The sequence below is a fragment of the Electrona antarctica genome (genome assembly GCF_951216825.1).
Source record: "Electrona antarctica genome assembly, chromosome: 6".
Taxonomy (NCBI): Eukaryota; Metazoa; Chordata; class Actinopteri; order Myctophiformes; family Myctophidae; genus Electrona; species Electrona antarctica.
The window spans coordinates 26,499,037-26,514,689 of record NC_136811.1 but is presented as its reverse complement, the minus strand read 5'-3'; positions in this window follow the sequence as shown (position 1 = coordinate 26,514,689).

Genomic DNA, 15,653 nt, shown 5'->3' with positions numbered 1-15,653 from the left:
TATGAGTTGTACTGTATAGTACTGTGTTCTGTATCTGCATGCAGTGTGACTGATCAGCCGTTGTTTGAATTAAATTAACCTCATTTGATTGATGTTGAAGTAATTGTGATTTAAGCATCGATGTACGTATGCATCATTGATCGATTGTTCAAGTTAAAAGCTTGAGTTTTCTTTAATGTTACATCTTATTGAGAAATAATTTGTAGCCGATTTGACACAGGAGTGTACACTACCCTCTGAGGTGGTTGTAAATGACTGTAAATATTCTCAAATTAATACAGAATTTGCACACGCACGCACGCACGCACGCACGCACGCACGCACGCACGCACGCACGCACACACAGTACTACATAGGCGTGTATACCTTACAAGTCATCGTCAAATGTCTTCATCACAACACACTGACATGTACAAACACACAGGAACAAAGAGGTTTCAGAACTGACTGCTGGTAGAAGACTATTTCAGGCCCCACTGGCTAACATGAATAATGCTCCATTAACCCCCCCACCCCCCCACCCCACACACACACTCTCTCCTCCATCTTCCCCTCTTCCCTATACTCACTGTCATCGCTCTCTCTCTCTCTCTCTCTCTCTCTCTCTCTCTCTCTCTCTCTCTCTCTCTCGTCCCCCTATCTTTCTCTCCCTAATATATCCCCTCCAGCCATTTTCAGGACTCTCAGGGAAGGAAGCAATCTCAGATTTATTTTCCCCCAAATTTCCAATTTGAGAGACCCCTGCAGCAAGATCTTCTGGTGTCTGGTGTGTGTAGTCCTGTTAAATTAAAGTCTGTTAAAAAAAGGGGGGGGGGGGGAGGGAGGGGGATTTCAATGGCTCTTCATGCTTAGATGTGAAAACAAGACTATGAAATCACATGTACAGTAGGAAGTATCACTTACATCAGTGGTTCTCAACCTGGGGGTACCCACAAGATTTGGGGGAGTCCCCAGATGACAGTAAAGTGACAATTTAAGGACTTTTAAGACCCCTTTAATACATCAAAAGTAATAAACAAACTACACTATAAACATTGGCTAAATTGTCAAATAATATAAGAAAGGGAAACATTTTTTTTAAATAGCCAATGCGCTGCGAGCTTGTAGGTCTGCTATTTTCACAATACTGTATTTCACAATATTGAATGTATTTGTAGATCCGCTATTTGCACAATATTGCACAATATGTATCTTTCCAACAAAATTGAATACTCATACATTCCAAGTGCTTATCAGGGTGGGGGTCCCCAGTCCAAAAACCTTCGGTGAGGCCTTTAGGAGGGCCATTCGAGCCGCAAGTGGAGCCTGCAGTACTACCGTTGCCCAGCGGTGGAGCCTGCAGAAACATTGTGGCTCAAGAATCCACCACTCCTGAATAAAGTGTCTGGTTCTGGGAGTCTGGTGCAACGCACAGGTCCTAGCTGTACTCCTGGTGAGAGCAGGAGTGGACCTGGTGAGACGTAGGAGGGGCCCCGGACAGGAGTCAACCCACAGAGCCTAGTCCCTCCACATGCCAGAATAGTAGGCCTACCTCTCAGTCCCGGCATAGTAGTTCCGGAGTGGTTCCAACGGATTGTGTGGCCCTGGTCTTTCCCTAGTGGGTCTGATCGAGGGTAGCTACTGGGACGTAAGTCGGGACTTGATCACCCAGGCTGGGTCACCCGAGTGAGGGGTATGATGTTCGCGAGACGGTAGACCCGAAACCCATCACTGAGGATACGTCCCAGTTGCATCCATGCGATGTATTATCGTATACACCCCGTTCCATGATAGATACATCGAAAACAACTTGGTTGGTTTTGGTGACTGATATTGTCCTCCTAATTACGCGAGGAGGCCGTGTTTTTTCCGATTACTTTTTTCCATTTATTTTTTAATTTATTCGAAAATGGAAAAAAATCAATATAATAAAAACATTAAGCAATAATGTACATATTAGGAGGGCAGTATGAGTCTCGAGAACCAAGGACGGGCGTTTTCGGTGCATCATGGTTAAAATGGAGTTAGAAGTTACATAGCCTCGTTACCCAGGCTTTCATTTCGTCTGCGCGAAAAAAGAAACAATGCGTAGGAGGGGTGTGTCCGATAGAATTAACTACTACAACTATACTGAATCGAGCAACTTATAAAAACTGTCCAGGGTGTTCACAAAAGCCTGAGTATACGATAAAATTACACCTTATTTTTTATTTTTAAGGTGAAATATCCCTTTCACACTCAGTATTAAATTAATTTGATTGATTGTATGATCAACTAAAAAGGTTACAGGGCTACTTATAAAATGCTATAAAAAATAGTTATTTGGGTGCATTAACCTCTGTTTTTCCACAGGGTATGTGTCATTAGTGTGCAGCAGATGGATATTGAATAGTTACAGCCAAATCTCTTTCTGCCTTTGTGCTATAGCATTAACCTGACCCCCATCCCCCTGCAGAATAAAATCTGAAACCCATCTATTCACCAAATCCTCTTTCATACTCCAATACCAATGAAAAAGAATACCTCCTCCGCTCAGTCGAGCCCATGCGCCTTGACTCACTGACACGTGCGCACACGCACGCACGCACGCACGCACACACATACGCACGCACGCACGCACACTGTGTCTCTCTCAGTCTCTTTTTCTATCTCTCTGTCTCTCAGTGTCTCTCTCTCACACAGGCCTCTATTCCCTGTGTAAAGCCTGGAGACAGGTGTTGGATTAGCTCGCTGCAAGAAAAGAGCTCAGCTCTTCTGATAGAGTAGAGCTGGCCTGGAGAGCAGAGAGGCAGGTGCAGCACAGAAAGAAAGAAGAGAAGAGGAGTGGGGTCTCCAAATTGTGTGTGTGTGTGTGTGTGTGTGTGTGTGTGTGTGTGCGTGCGTGCGTGCGTGCGTGCGTGCGTGCGTGCGTGCGTGCGTGCGTGCGTGCGTGCGTGCGTGCGTGCGTGCGTGCGTGCGTGCGTGCGTGCGATAGAGAGAGAGAGGGGCTGCAGCCCAGTCATCCCATCTACTCAGAAAAAGGGGAGCCTCTTGGCAGAGCAGTGTTCTGTAATTGGAGAGCTTGGCAAAAAGCAGAGCAGTGGCACAGTGTGCTGCATGCTGCCACGTGGCAGTGGCTGCTCACCAGCTGGTCTGGCCTGCACTTCCTGCATTCGGCCGTGTGTGCGTATGCATGCGCACGCGCACACACACACACACACACACACACACACACACACACACACACACACACACACACACACACACACACACACACACACACACACACACACACACACACACACACACACTTTACTCAATTATTAGTCTGTTATATTAGATTTTCTCTTTGAGTTAAAATCATTTTGTAACCCTGATAGTCATTATTATACACTTATCTTAACCTTAAGACAACAGTGATTAAAATGTAACCTACTGTAAGTGTAACTGTAAACTCTGTAAACAACAATTGGAAAAAAAGGGATGCATAAATCAGAGGTAGTTAGACAGCAATGTCAAATGAACACGCACGCACGCACGCACGCACGCACGCACGCACGCACGCACGCACGCACGCACGCACGCACGCACGCACGCACGCACGCACGCACGCACGCACGCACGCACGCACGCACACACACACACACACACACACACACACACACACACACACACACGATGAGATATGATTTCACAATGGGAAATCATAGTCCTCAGTTCTCATTCTCTCAGTTCACAACATTATGCTCTACTTTCATTCATGTTTTACTGACAGAATCAAAAGAGTTTGACCGGTCTAGTGCAACTTTTGTTGCACTGAGAGTTTGAAAAACCTGTTGAATCAATGGCTTAAAATGAACACCAACAGTTGGACTGGTGCAGGTATATATTTAGATGAGTGTTTCTCAAACTGTTTAAAAATATATAATTTAGAAACCATGTCAGTATCATGGTCATTATCATCATCAGGCCACGATGGCGTGCTGATCTTGGTCATGCAGACTGGATAAGTTGACCTGACCTGACCTGACCTGACCTGACCTGACCTGACCTGACCTGACCTGACCTCACCTGACCTGACCTGACCTGTCATGCCATTCTGCCTATCACTTGTCCAAACCCCTGGACAACTCCATGCCAAGGATGAGGTTTGTTATATGGTTCCATCCATGACCCCTATTATATTGCTTGATACTATAATTCATGTTTAGTTGTTTAAATTTCTTAACAGTATACTGTATGTATGTAAGTACAGTACAGTAAGTGCACAAGCAAGTACACATACGGTAGTATTTAACTCAACATGTGTTGCGTACATCCATGTTCTCAGTATGCCTTCTTTTAAAATACACCTATTGTTAGTTTATTTTATGTAAAATTGACAGAACCGCAAGTCTGTAATGCATTTATACCCTTAAAGTATCGTTATGTGAGGAACTGTTGACTGTATGACTTGAATGGGCACTCTTTTATCTCAGATACTCAACTTAACAGCACTTCACACATACAGTGTATGGCAAAACACAGAGAGAGAGAGAGAGAGAGAGAGAGAGAGGGGGGGGGGGGGGGGGAGGGAGAGAGAGAGAGAAAGAGAGAGGGGAGAAGGGGGGGGGGGGGGGGGGGTGTAAAGGGAACATTTCCAGTGTGATTAATTGATTTCATGTGCGTCCCTCATAAGCGATGTTGTGCCTGGAGAGAATAGCAGAGACTATTAGAACTCAGACCGATACATCAACCCCTGTAGACCTGTGACTGATGACCACTCACTGGAAGTGTCTGAAATGATACAATTAAAATAGGGGGCTGGGGACTGGGGAGTATGCATCAGCCTGGCTGTGGAAATGGTCTGGTTTGAGAGAGAGAGAGAGAGAGAGAGAGAGAGAGAGAGAGAGAGAGAGAGAGAGAGAGAGAGAGAGAGAGAGGGTCCGGTTTGAGAGAGAGAGAGAGAGAGAGAGAGAGAGAGGGGGGGGGGGGGGGTACTTTAATGGACCACTTAAGCCCTATTGACTTGTAGATCTGCTATTTTCGTTGATGCTTATGTTGATGATGTATCGGTCCTAGCTCTATTAGGGTTAATGTGGTTAATGACTACAGTATGATTAGAGAGTATGATGTATTAAATGTAAATCTATTAAATGTTCTGTGTTGAGAAACTTCAGTCAAATTCACTTGATGTCATTTATGCTTAGAAGAGCATCATCATAATATTTTGTACCATACTAGTGTTTTGTTAACCTGACTAAATGCTGAAAGATCTTGTTTTCAGTTTAAGTTGGTACAGTATATAGGACTGGAAAATGAAGGCTGGATGGATATCCATGATATTATAACTTTGTATAGTTGCATTCAGAATCTTTTTAACATTCCTATTCCCTAAATGTGGATTAACAGGAATAGCTTGATGTCCTGTCTTACCCTGAATCTTCTGGTTGTGTCAAATAATAGTTACTGAGGACATGCATCTTGAAGGTCAAGTTATAATCTGATTTGTGGGAACTTCAGTTATGCTCATTAAATGGAGGCTTATATTGGAATTCGCAAATCCATCTGGGTTGCCTAGAGTCTGTTTCAGACTAATTTTAATGTAAAGACTTGTGTTAGTGAACCACATGAAATGTTCATCCATAATTGCTCCCCATAGCCATTGTAATTAGAGCATAGAAGACAGAATATCAAATTATCAAGAAATCAAGGCATGTTTCAAGACTTCATTAAGAATCAAGATGTGGCTCTCATCATGTCATATCAGGTATGATTATCTGGTACTATCATCAATTATTCCACATTAGAGTCCAACTGCACAAAGATCCTCAGTATGCGGTAGTCTAACATTAATTATTATCTATGGCGGTTTCTTCAATTAAAATGAAAAATCAGTTTATAAATAATTGCTTTACTCGAACAATACATTACCTTACCCTAGTCCTACTGTACAGCTTTATTCTCTGAGCCTTGCACAGGGGTTCATCTGTGTGTAACAGAACTTTGACAACCTCTTCATACAGAGAAATATCATCTCCAGTGGAGCGACATTTTTTCCCCCCTCCAGTCAATGGTTCGTGAAATACAACAAAACCTGAGTGAACAGCACAGGCTTCCAGTGGAGGTCTGGTGAAGTAACAGGGGGATCAATACAATGAAGGATGGATAACAACACCCTGGCGAAGCTTTCTCAGATGGATGGATCTGGTGTCCCACTCTCTCTCATCCATCATATGAAAGAGGGAGGGGGGTCATATAAAACAAGAGTGCTAAGATTGGATGCTCTGAGGAAGATCCAGCTTTTAAACGCTTATCAATACAGTGCGAAAGGTGTATTTTAATGATTACTTTCAATGATTTAAAATGGCTGTTTTTGGAAAAGGATTATTATTTATTTGTATTTATCACAGCACCAGGGTTCAACCTATATGCATAATGTCTAATTGTTTGCAGATCTACAAGCTCACAATGTGTAGCATCTGCAACACGTGACGTCACTGGGACATTCTAGTACATTCAACTATGTCTCCCTGCTGTCTCTACCTTCTCTGCTCTCTCTAGTAGCCTATGTGGAGGAGTGATTGTACTGGTCATAATCAGGGGCTATCACCATGCTGGCTTGTGGACATACAATATGAGTGGACAATACTATTACCAGAAACACAAAGAGATGACCATAACAGGTCTGTAACTCTGAGTGTCTTAAATTGGAACCAATCGGACCATTACAATTTGGTTCCATTTGTACACTCTCAGAGTTAAGGTCTTTGCAAATAAAACATGTGAGAACTGCTAGTATTAGTGGACTCCTACCATAGCATATTCCAGGGTTCCCCAATAGGCGGCCCGCTGGCCATTTTTAGGGGGTCCCAGATATAAATGGTATTAAATGGGGGTCAGTAGCCTACAGTATGCATGTCAAACTGGGCATCCTTTTCAAATGGGGTCTTGCCCTGAAAATGAATTTTCAGAGCAAGACCTTGACCTCGTGCGTGCGGACTCGGCCCCCAGCCTGGTACCCTAGTCAAAATATGGCCCTTGAGGAAAATTAATTGGGGAACCCTGGCATATTCTGAAGACCTGGAGACTTGGCATTCAGTAATTGGGTCTTATGATCAAAATAATAACATTATAATAACATAATAATATTATAAAAGAGGATCAAACATTTGCCACGGACAAGACCAATTCTTTGCCACGGACACATTTGCCCGTGTACGGACATATTGATGCTGACCCCTGCATGGTCATAATTGATGCTGAGCCCTGGTCACAACTTAAAGGACAGATGCTATAAGTATTGCAATGCCCTCATCTTGCACAGTGACCAGCCGGATCCAACAATTTATTCTGAATATGCTTTTATGAAACTGATTAGCCTATGCATAAAGCATTGAATTCTAGAGGAACAAGAACAGGAACATTTTACATTAAGTTGACAGTCCGATACAGAAGAATCAATTCCTGTGTAGAAGGTAGAATATACCAGAGTTGAGAGTGAGTTTGTCAATTTTCAAATTAGGCTATTTAAAAAAATGTTTAACCTTGATGGCCTACCAAAAATAAAAGTTTGACTTACAGTGGAGAATATGTTTACCACAGGACTTGCATTACATTGATGTGACCAACACAGACAAATCCACATCAAGGCACAGAATTAATGTTGATGTGCAACTCATGATGGCCAGTAGATGTCAGTCTTGCCAATTGAAAGTCATAGATATCATCAACACTGGTGTTTACAGGAAGGTGCCACAATAACAGTGTGGGAATTTGCATCTTGAGTTTGGATGGTGGTATAATATTTTTAATTAACTATCATTTAGAGCAATATCACAATATTTCACTGTAGACATAATGTTTGGTAATGTGCACACGCACGCACGCACACACGCACACACACACACACACACACACACAAACACACACACACACACACAGCGTGGGCAAAAAAACGGAAACGCTTTCCCGCACCGCTATAAGTTGACGCGTATATCTGGATGTACCCAATCACAGCGCAGAATGACACTTTTCAGCCAATCACAGCGCAGAATGACACACCTTTAAGCCAATCACAGCGCAGAATGACATACTTTTCAGTCAATCACAGCGCAGAATGTCACTTTTCAGCCAATCACAGCGCAGAATGACAATCACAGCGTAGCCTCGGAAACCCAGACGTTTTTATTTCCAGGGAGAAAAAAAAAAGTCTGGGACCGAGTCCACTTTAAATTGACGCACACACGCACACACACACACTGCTCTCTCTCTCTGTTTCTCTAATTAATTAGTCTCCGGAGGATCCTGCCGGGAGCTGTCTATACCATAGAAAGCATAGGTGGACCCCAGGCTAATCACAGCGCAGAAGGACACACTTTTCAGCCAATCACAGCGCAGAATGACACCCTTTTCAGCCAATCACAGCGCAGAATGACACTTTTCAGCCAATCGCAGCGCAGAATGACACTTTCCAGCCAATCACAGCGCAGAATGACACTTTTCACCCAATCACAGCGCAGCATGACATACCTCTAAGCCAATCACAGCGCATAATGACACACCTCTAAGCCAATCACAGCGCAGAATGACACACTTTCCAGCCAATCACAGCGCAGAATGACAAACTTTCCAGCCAATCACAGCACAGAATGTTAAACTTTCCAGCCAATCACAGCACAGAATGACACTTTTTCTGCCAATCACTGCGCAGAATGACACGAAAAGGTCAATTGAACTCAATGGACATTTGGGGTCAGAAAAGGTTACAGAAAAAGTGAATTAAAGGGATATTTCACATTTGGTCATTAGTGTGGTTTCCAAAGGGCACACAGACTATAGTTATTGTCACACTTTTGTATTCTTCTTCTTCCGGAGTAACCTACCTAACTTCCGCTGTGATTGGCCGAGCTTTGCATAACGTTTGTAGTAGCTAATTGGCTGTTGTTGGTTTGTGTGTGTGTGTGTGTGTGTGTGTGTGTGTGTGTGTGTGTGTGTGTGTGTGTGTGTGTGTGTGTGTGTGTGTGTGTGTGTGTGTGTGTGTGTGTGTGTGTGTGTGTGGTCTAAATTATTCAACATTTTAACAATGCCATTGTATTATTTACTGTTGAACATCAGCTACAGTTATATTGGAACATCTGGACCGTGGACTTTGACTGTCTTTATTTAGGTTTTGGACTTATGTCTCTGTCAGTTCAGTACATTCTGTATTGGTCATGTGTTCTTGTTCTGTTTGGTTTTCTGTTACAGTAGGTGCGGTTCCATTAAGCCTTTGCGAAAAAAGGAAGCGTATGTTCATTAAGTCGAAAAAAGAAAAGCGAATTGTCGGTGTTTCCATTAAACTGATAAAATGCGCATATGAAATAAGTTCATTAAATATGCAGTAGTTGGCACTGTTTTGCCAGTAAAGTGAGGCTCATGTAAAGTAGTCCTAATCCATGTTCACACCATTGATTTAGGGATTTGATGCGCTTGTGCGTGCTCTCAGTTTAACGGACGGGACACCATATACTGCGCTGTAATCTGATCCCTGGTCAGCGGCTGACCGACCGTCAGCAAGTCTACAGCAAGCCAGCGGGCATCTGCTGCTTTCACAGTATTGACGACACCTATACAGTCAAAGAACGTACAAAGAACGATTTGTTGTGTAATGCTTTTCTTAATATATTCGGGGCACATGTAGCCTATGTCGCGGGACTCGATTGGAGCATACTGGTCGTTTATACTGTAAATTGATTGATTGCAGCTGCAAACAGTTGTAAATAACTTAGCCTACACGTTTAGGTTGCTTATCTTATGCAATGAATATATAAGAATAGATGAAGCATATGCATGGATCGAAATCGAATAGCCTGCAGGGACCCAGGCAGCTAGGTTATATAAAAGTTTAGTCTACTACACCACGTGTGTGTGTGTGTGTGTGTGTGTGTGTGTGTGTGTGTGTGTGTGTGTGTGTGTGTGTGTGTGTGTGTGTGTGTGTGTGTGTGTGTGTGTGTGTGTCTTGCATCCATACAGTAGGCCTAGCGATCCAGATATCAAAATGATCGGAGCGCCCCGATCAACTCGGGAGGATTCAGACTTCATATGGGGTCGGGTTGGGGATCTTTGAACACACTACACAATTATTAATTGGACGGATCGGGTAGTAGTAAATTGGGACCTTATATGTATCCACAACATCACTCCCTCTCCCTCTAGCCACCCTCCCATGCACCGTTCACTCCACTGCCTCGGTTTTTTTCCCCCCCAACTGTTCAAAAGCGATATAATGCGAGTTCAATGCTTTCTAATTCAAAACCTTTTCCGCAAGTGTTTCCATACACTATTTGCGCATTTCCCTTTTTTCGAAAAAGCCTAAATCCGCAACCTCCAAGCGAAAAAGTGTTTTTGCGAAAAATGGAGACTTATTCGCACTTTGATGTGTTTCCATCCAGGAGATTTTGCGCAAGAGCCTTAATGCGCAAAAAAACGGCTTTATGGAAACGCACCTACTGTTGCCTTGGTTTCTGTTTATCTTATTTTGTAGTATGGTTCCTAGTGTTTCCTTTCTGCCTATGATACTAAAAACACTGACTGGCTAAGGGCAGGGTCGGACAGAAACACTGAACTGGGCAAAGGGCACAAACACAGAACAGATAGAAAGGGAGCCAAGCAGGAACAAAACTGACAGAAGCATATAGACATATTAGACAGGCAACACACACTACAGACAATGAAAAGGACAAACACAAAGTGCAATCCAACCAGACAGACGGAACACAGACAACAGACAGACTAGCCGACGAGCAGGCAGCTAGCTGTAAAGCTGATAAACGGACAGAGAAACAAGAAAACACTAACAGAGAGAGACAGCAGAACGCACAATCATACAAAAAGAATCACACAGAAAGGCAGTTGGGCAAACACTCAGACAGAAGATGGGACAAACCGAGAGAAAGACAGATCAACTGACAGACAAACAGGCAGACAGACAGACATGAGGTTTGCCTATCTCGAAAAGTTAAACCCCGTTGAATTTGAGTGTTTCTGCGCTGCCTGGCCAGGCCTGACAAAAAAGGCTTAGTCTCTCCAATTATATTACGGTAATAAGATAAAATAATTATAACATTGGCATGGCGGCCAGGATCTGCAGTGCAGGCCTATACTATACATGAAGATGAACTACATGAAGATAAGACTATAGTCCTACTCACCTCACCATGTCAGGCAATGTCCCCGAACTCCGAATCGTTTAATTTCCAGTTGATAATGATGGTCAGTCGAAAGTATCCTGATAATCTTTTATTGTCCCTAGAGTTTTTAATTAGTTGTAATTTGGAAATTGAAACCTCTGGCTTGCTAAGACGGGAAGAGCATACCTATTTACACGCACCTCGACTGTGGGTGCAAATAAGGAAGGTAGGGTAAAGAATTACTTTATTGAATAAACGACAACGTTTCGATCTTAGTAGATGTTCGTCAGGTCAGTATGTTGCTAAGACAGGAACTCATAGCCTGCTGTTTAAAGCCTAAAAGCCATGAATTGCAAACTTACTACAAAATGTCTTGGACGGTCAGTTTAAATATTCCCAATAATTTGTGTTGTTTCTCCGCTCCACTCCACAGTTGTTTGCTGACCAGTGAAGCAACAAGCATGCTAGCACTGCCAACAATGAAGTTAATAAAGTTCATTATTTATCTTACAACGCATATGCCTAAATCTCTACCATGATACAATGATCCATTTCTTCACTCCAACGGTGAAACCACTAGTGTTGCCAGGTTATATGCGAGAGAAACAATAAGCAACTAGGTCTATGAATACATGCCCAAATGTATCGATTAATAAGCACAAGCAGACTTGGCAACACTGGAAAAAACGCAATTGAATTTGGTGAGACAAAAACAATTTGAGAGAGACTTAATTAGCATTTTACCTGTTGTATCCAAAGCAGCTGAGAAATGGGTGGCAAAACAACTGACTGCTCATTTGAACTCGGACCACAATCCTTTGCACCCACTGCAATTCGGTTTTCGCTCCAACCATTCAACAGAAACAGCTAACTGTTACTTTCTGGAAAGTGTAAAGTCAAAGTTAGATGCAGGAGGCATAGGCATTTGACAATGTACACCATCAGGTACTCCTGTCAAAGCTCTCCTTCTTTAACTTCTCTAAAGAAGCAATCAAATGGATGCACTCATATTTAACAAACAGGAACCAAAGTGTTCGTATTGGTACTGGTACTCAGTCAACATATCTTAACTGTAACATTGGAGTTCCTCAGGGATCAATACTGGGCCCTATCCTGTTTAGTTTATATATAAATGATCTGCCTTCCGTCTGTCCAACTGTCTCCATACAAATGTATGCCGATGACACAGTTCTTTATATACACGCTAAAAACAAAAGCAGATAAATTAACTGCAGCCATGGGCCACGTATCTGATTGGCTGAGGAACTCATGTTTGCATCTGAACACAAAAAAAACTGTCGGTATGTATTTTTCACGTAACTCCACAGACCCTGACATTGACATTCTCATCGAGGGTAGTAGTATTCAGATAGTATCAGAATTTAAATATATTGGAATTACACTAGACTCAAACTTGACATTTAAAAAACATGTTAAAAATTTAGCCAACAAAATCAAATTCAATTTATCTAATTTCAGACATATCTAACAACCGATGCAGCTAAACTCTTCACAACCTGGTCACAGACAAATCAGACAACTTTAAAACCCATAGAATCACTGTACAAACAGAGATTAAAAACACTTGACCAAAAGCCCAACCGTTACCACCATTGCCACATAGTTCAAAAGTACAACTTGTTTAATTTTAACAACTTTAAACACTTTGCAGATGCTTGTCTCATTTTTAAGATCTTAAATGGACTTGCACCTCCACCACTGAAACAGTTCATAGGTCGAAGGGACAGTGGTGACAGAGCAACAAGGGCAACTACCAGAGGGGACTGTGAAATGCCAATCAGACGTAGTGTGTTTGGTAAAACCTTCAAATTCAACCTGAAAAGGTGGCTAAAAACAATTTAAATCTGTAATCATGAGTAACTATCAGCACTATTTAGTATTTCTCACCGGTGTCATTTTTCACTTCACTTTTCAGTTGTTCTGTCCCCTGTACCATGTTGATCTGTTCCTGTATTGTACTGTATTGTATTGTGTTTTTGTATGGACATAGTGTTGGGTGCTAGCACACATGGCATCAACGCATGGTGTTGTGTGCTGGCACACTATACACTGTCTTTCTTTTATCATTCATTTTTTAAGAGCCTGCCCAGGGACTACAGATGGAAATTAGCTTTGGCTAACTCTGGGCCATTTACATTGAGGTGAAAACTGACATGTTGATTAATGAGCTTTGTCCCTGTCAAATAAATAAATTAATTAATTAATTGCGCATTGTGCAGGCTGTGATGACGTTTTTAACCCGAGTTGCCTGTTCCTGTTCCTGTTCCTGTTGCCTTATATGGTGTGGATGTTCAATTATACCAGGCGACACCAGGCGAATCGCTTGGGAAAGAGGCGAAATGAGATACACGGGCTTTCCGCACAAATTAAGTCATTACGCCACCTTTGGTGAATGACTTGTGAGCTATCGGACGGATAAATACGCTATCATTACGCACTTCATTTACACCTGGTCGTATATTTATCCAGCAGTTTTTGTGTGTGAAAGTAGATGGGGATTTTGCAGATTGTAGTTCGGGTCTAGAGCGGAAATTTGATATATAGATATAGATCGAATAGAAACCAGGCTTTGCAACGTTACAGTTGGTGGAAACGGCTTAATACTGTGGGTGTCCCATAGGGCCGATTCATACTCCTATTTTACCGCTGTTTCGGCGCTGTAGTGCCGAAATGATTTCGGCTCGTCAGAAACTTTCAGTAGCACCGAAGAGCCGACTTTAGGACGGTACCCGCCCCCGCCGAACCTCAAATGACGTAAAATTGTAGGCTCTACAAAGCCGAACCGACTTTTATTCGGCTTTAAAATAGGAGTATGAATCGGCCCTTACTCTCCTGGAACTGTACGACCCGTAACACAATGAATGTTAATAATAGAAATGTAACAAATGTTACATTTCAAATGTACTGTGATGCCCAACATGACCCACCTGTTTACCGAAAAATTAAAATAAAAACAAAGTTTAAAAAAAAATACTGTGGGTGATCCTTTTGCCATAATATGAACATGGCTGTGAAGGCACAGTGAAGCTTTTACTATACAGTCAGGCATATACACATTGTGCATGGGGAATAGCCTGGGGAACATATTATTTAGCCTGGGAAAACAGTGAAAACCTTGAAAAGAAAATGCCTTCACTGAAAAGTCCCTCAACATCGTCCTTGCAGCAGAACACAGAGAGGGAAAAACCTACCATGATTTATGAGTTACGTCATATGCATATGTCAAGGACCTAAAAAGAACCATGTCATAATAGACCTTTTAAATCCAGTCCTTAAAATCCAACCTGGTTGCTCAATCACAACCTACTCCTTTACTCTGATCTTGTTCACATAAGAAGCTCTGGATGAGAGCATCTGATCATTGCCAAAATGTCATGAAATGAAGGTATTTCAAAATGTCAGTTGAAAATGAAGGTATATAAATTTTTAACACACACACAATGTTCAACTGTGCACAGATTTTGACATTCAAGCCAAGTAAGAAGCTTATCCTAAATTACCGACTCTCCTCATAGCCACATCGGTCTAAATCAATGAAACTCTCCTGGCTGCATTATAAGTATTTTCCTGTGTGGCCAACACATTCACAGAGGTGCACATTTTGTTCTGGCAGTGTGCGAGCGATTTTAAATGTTCTTCTCTGTCCTAGTGCTGTGACGAATTATCTCTCTTGCTCCCTCTGTCTCTCTCTCTCATTCGCTCATTCTCCCTAATGAGCTGTGGTCTGTTATCAGTCATTACAGGAAGCCTGATTATCCGACTGGCATTCTGCACACGCTCACTGAGAACTTCCTGAAGGTGACCTTTTTGCGTTGCCACGGAAACCGTCTCTGTTCCGAGGTGCACAGCTTGTAGACACAAGGAGAGAGAGAGTGGATGGGGGGGGGGGGGGGGGGGGGGGAGATGACAGGGAGAGAACAGAACATTTTCTCCCAAACAAAACAACATTAGTATGCTGTTACATGAAGGCATAAGCACAAGTTATTTCAGGTGTCCTGTCATGCTGGATACAGGATGAATCACCATTCAAAAACATTTGCCTCAATACTGAAATATCCATATTTATGAGAAAACTACACGTATGTACCGACACATAAATGTATACAGAGATGTGCGAAAGGTATAAATGCGAATACTGGGTCAAAGAAAATGATCACAATACAACATAGATACTGGTCTGAGAAATGTATTTGTGATACAAATACGGATTTTGAAAATGCATTTTATAAAAATGTATGCAATGATTAGTAAATGCATAGACTGATTGCCTGTCTTAATTTCTATGTGTGTCTTTTTCATGCCATTTGGAAGAGGCAGCATACATGTTTACCACTGTGTGTGTGATAGTGCAGGCCAGAGTTACCTACAGTATCATCGAAAGCTATAGAGCGTCGCAGTCCCGCCCCCTTTCATGACGACGCTAGGCCCAGGAAATGATTCCCAATGCATTTTTCCCATAGACATTTCAAAAAGTATTTATTTAAAGACGGTTACGCCACGGACAAAGCCAACTCGAGTCGTGAC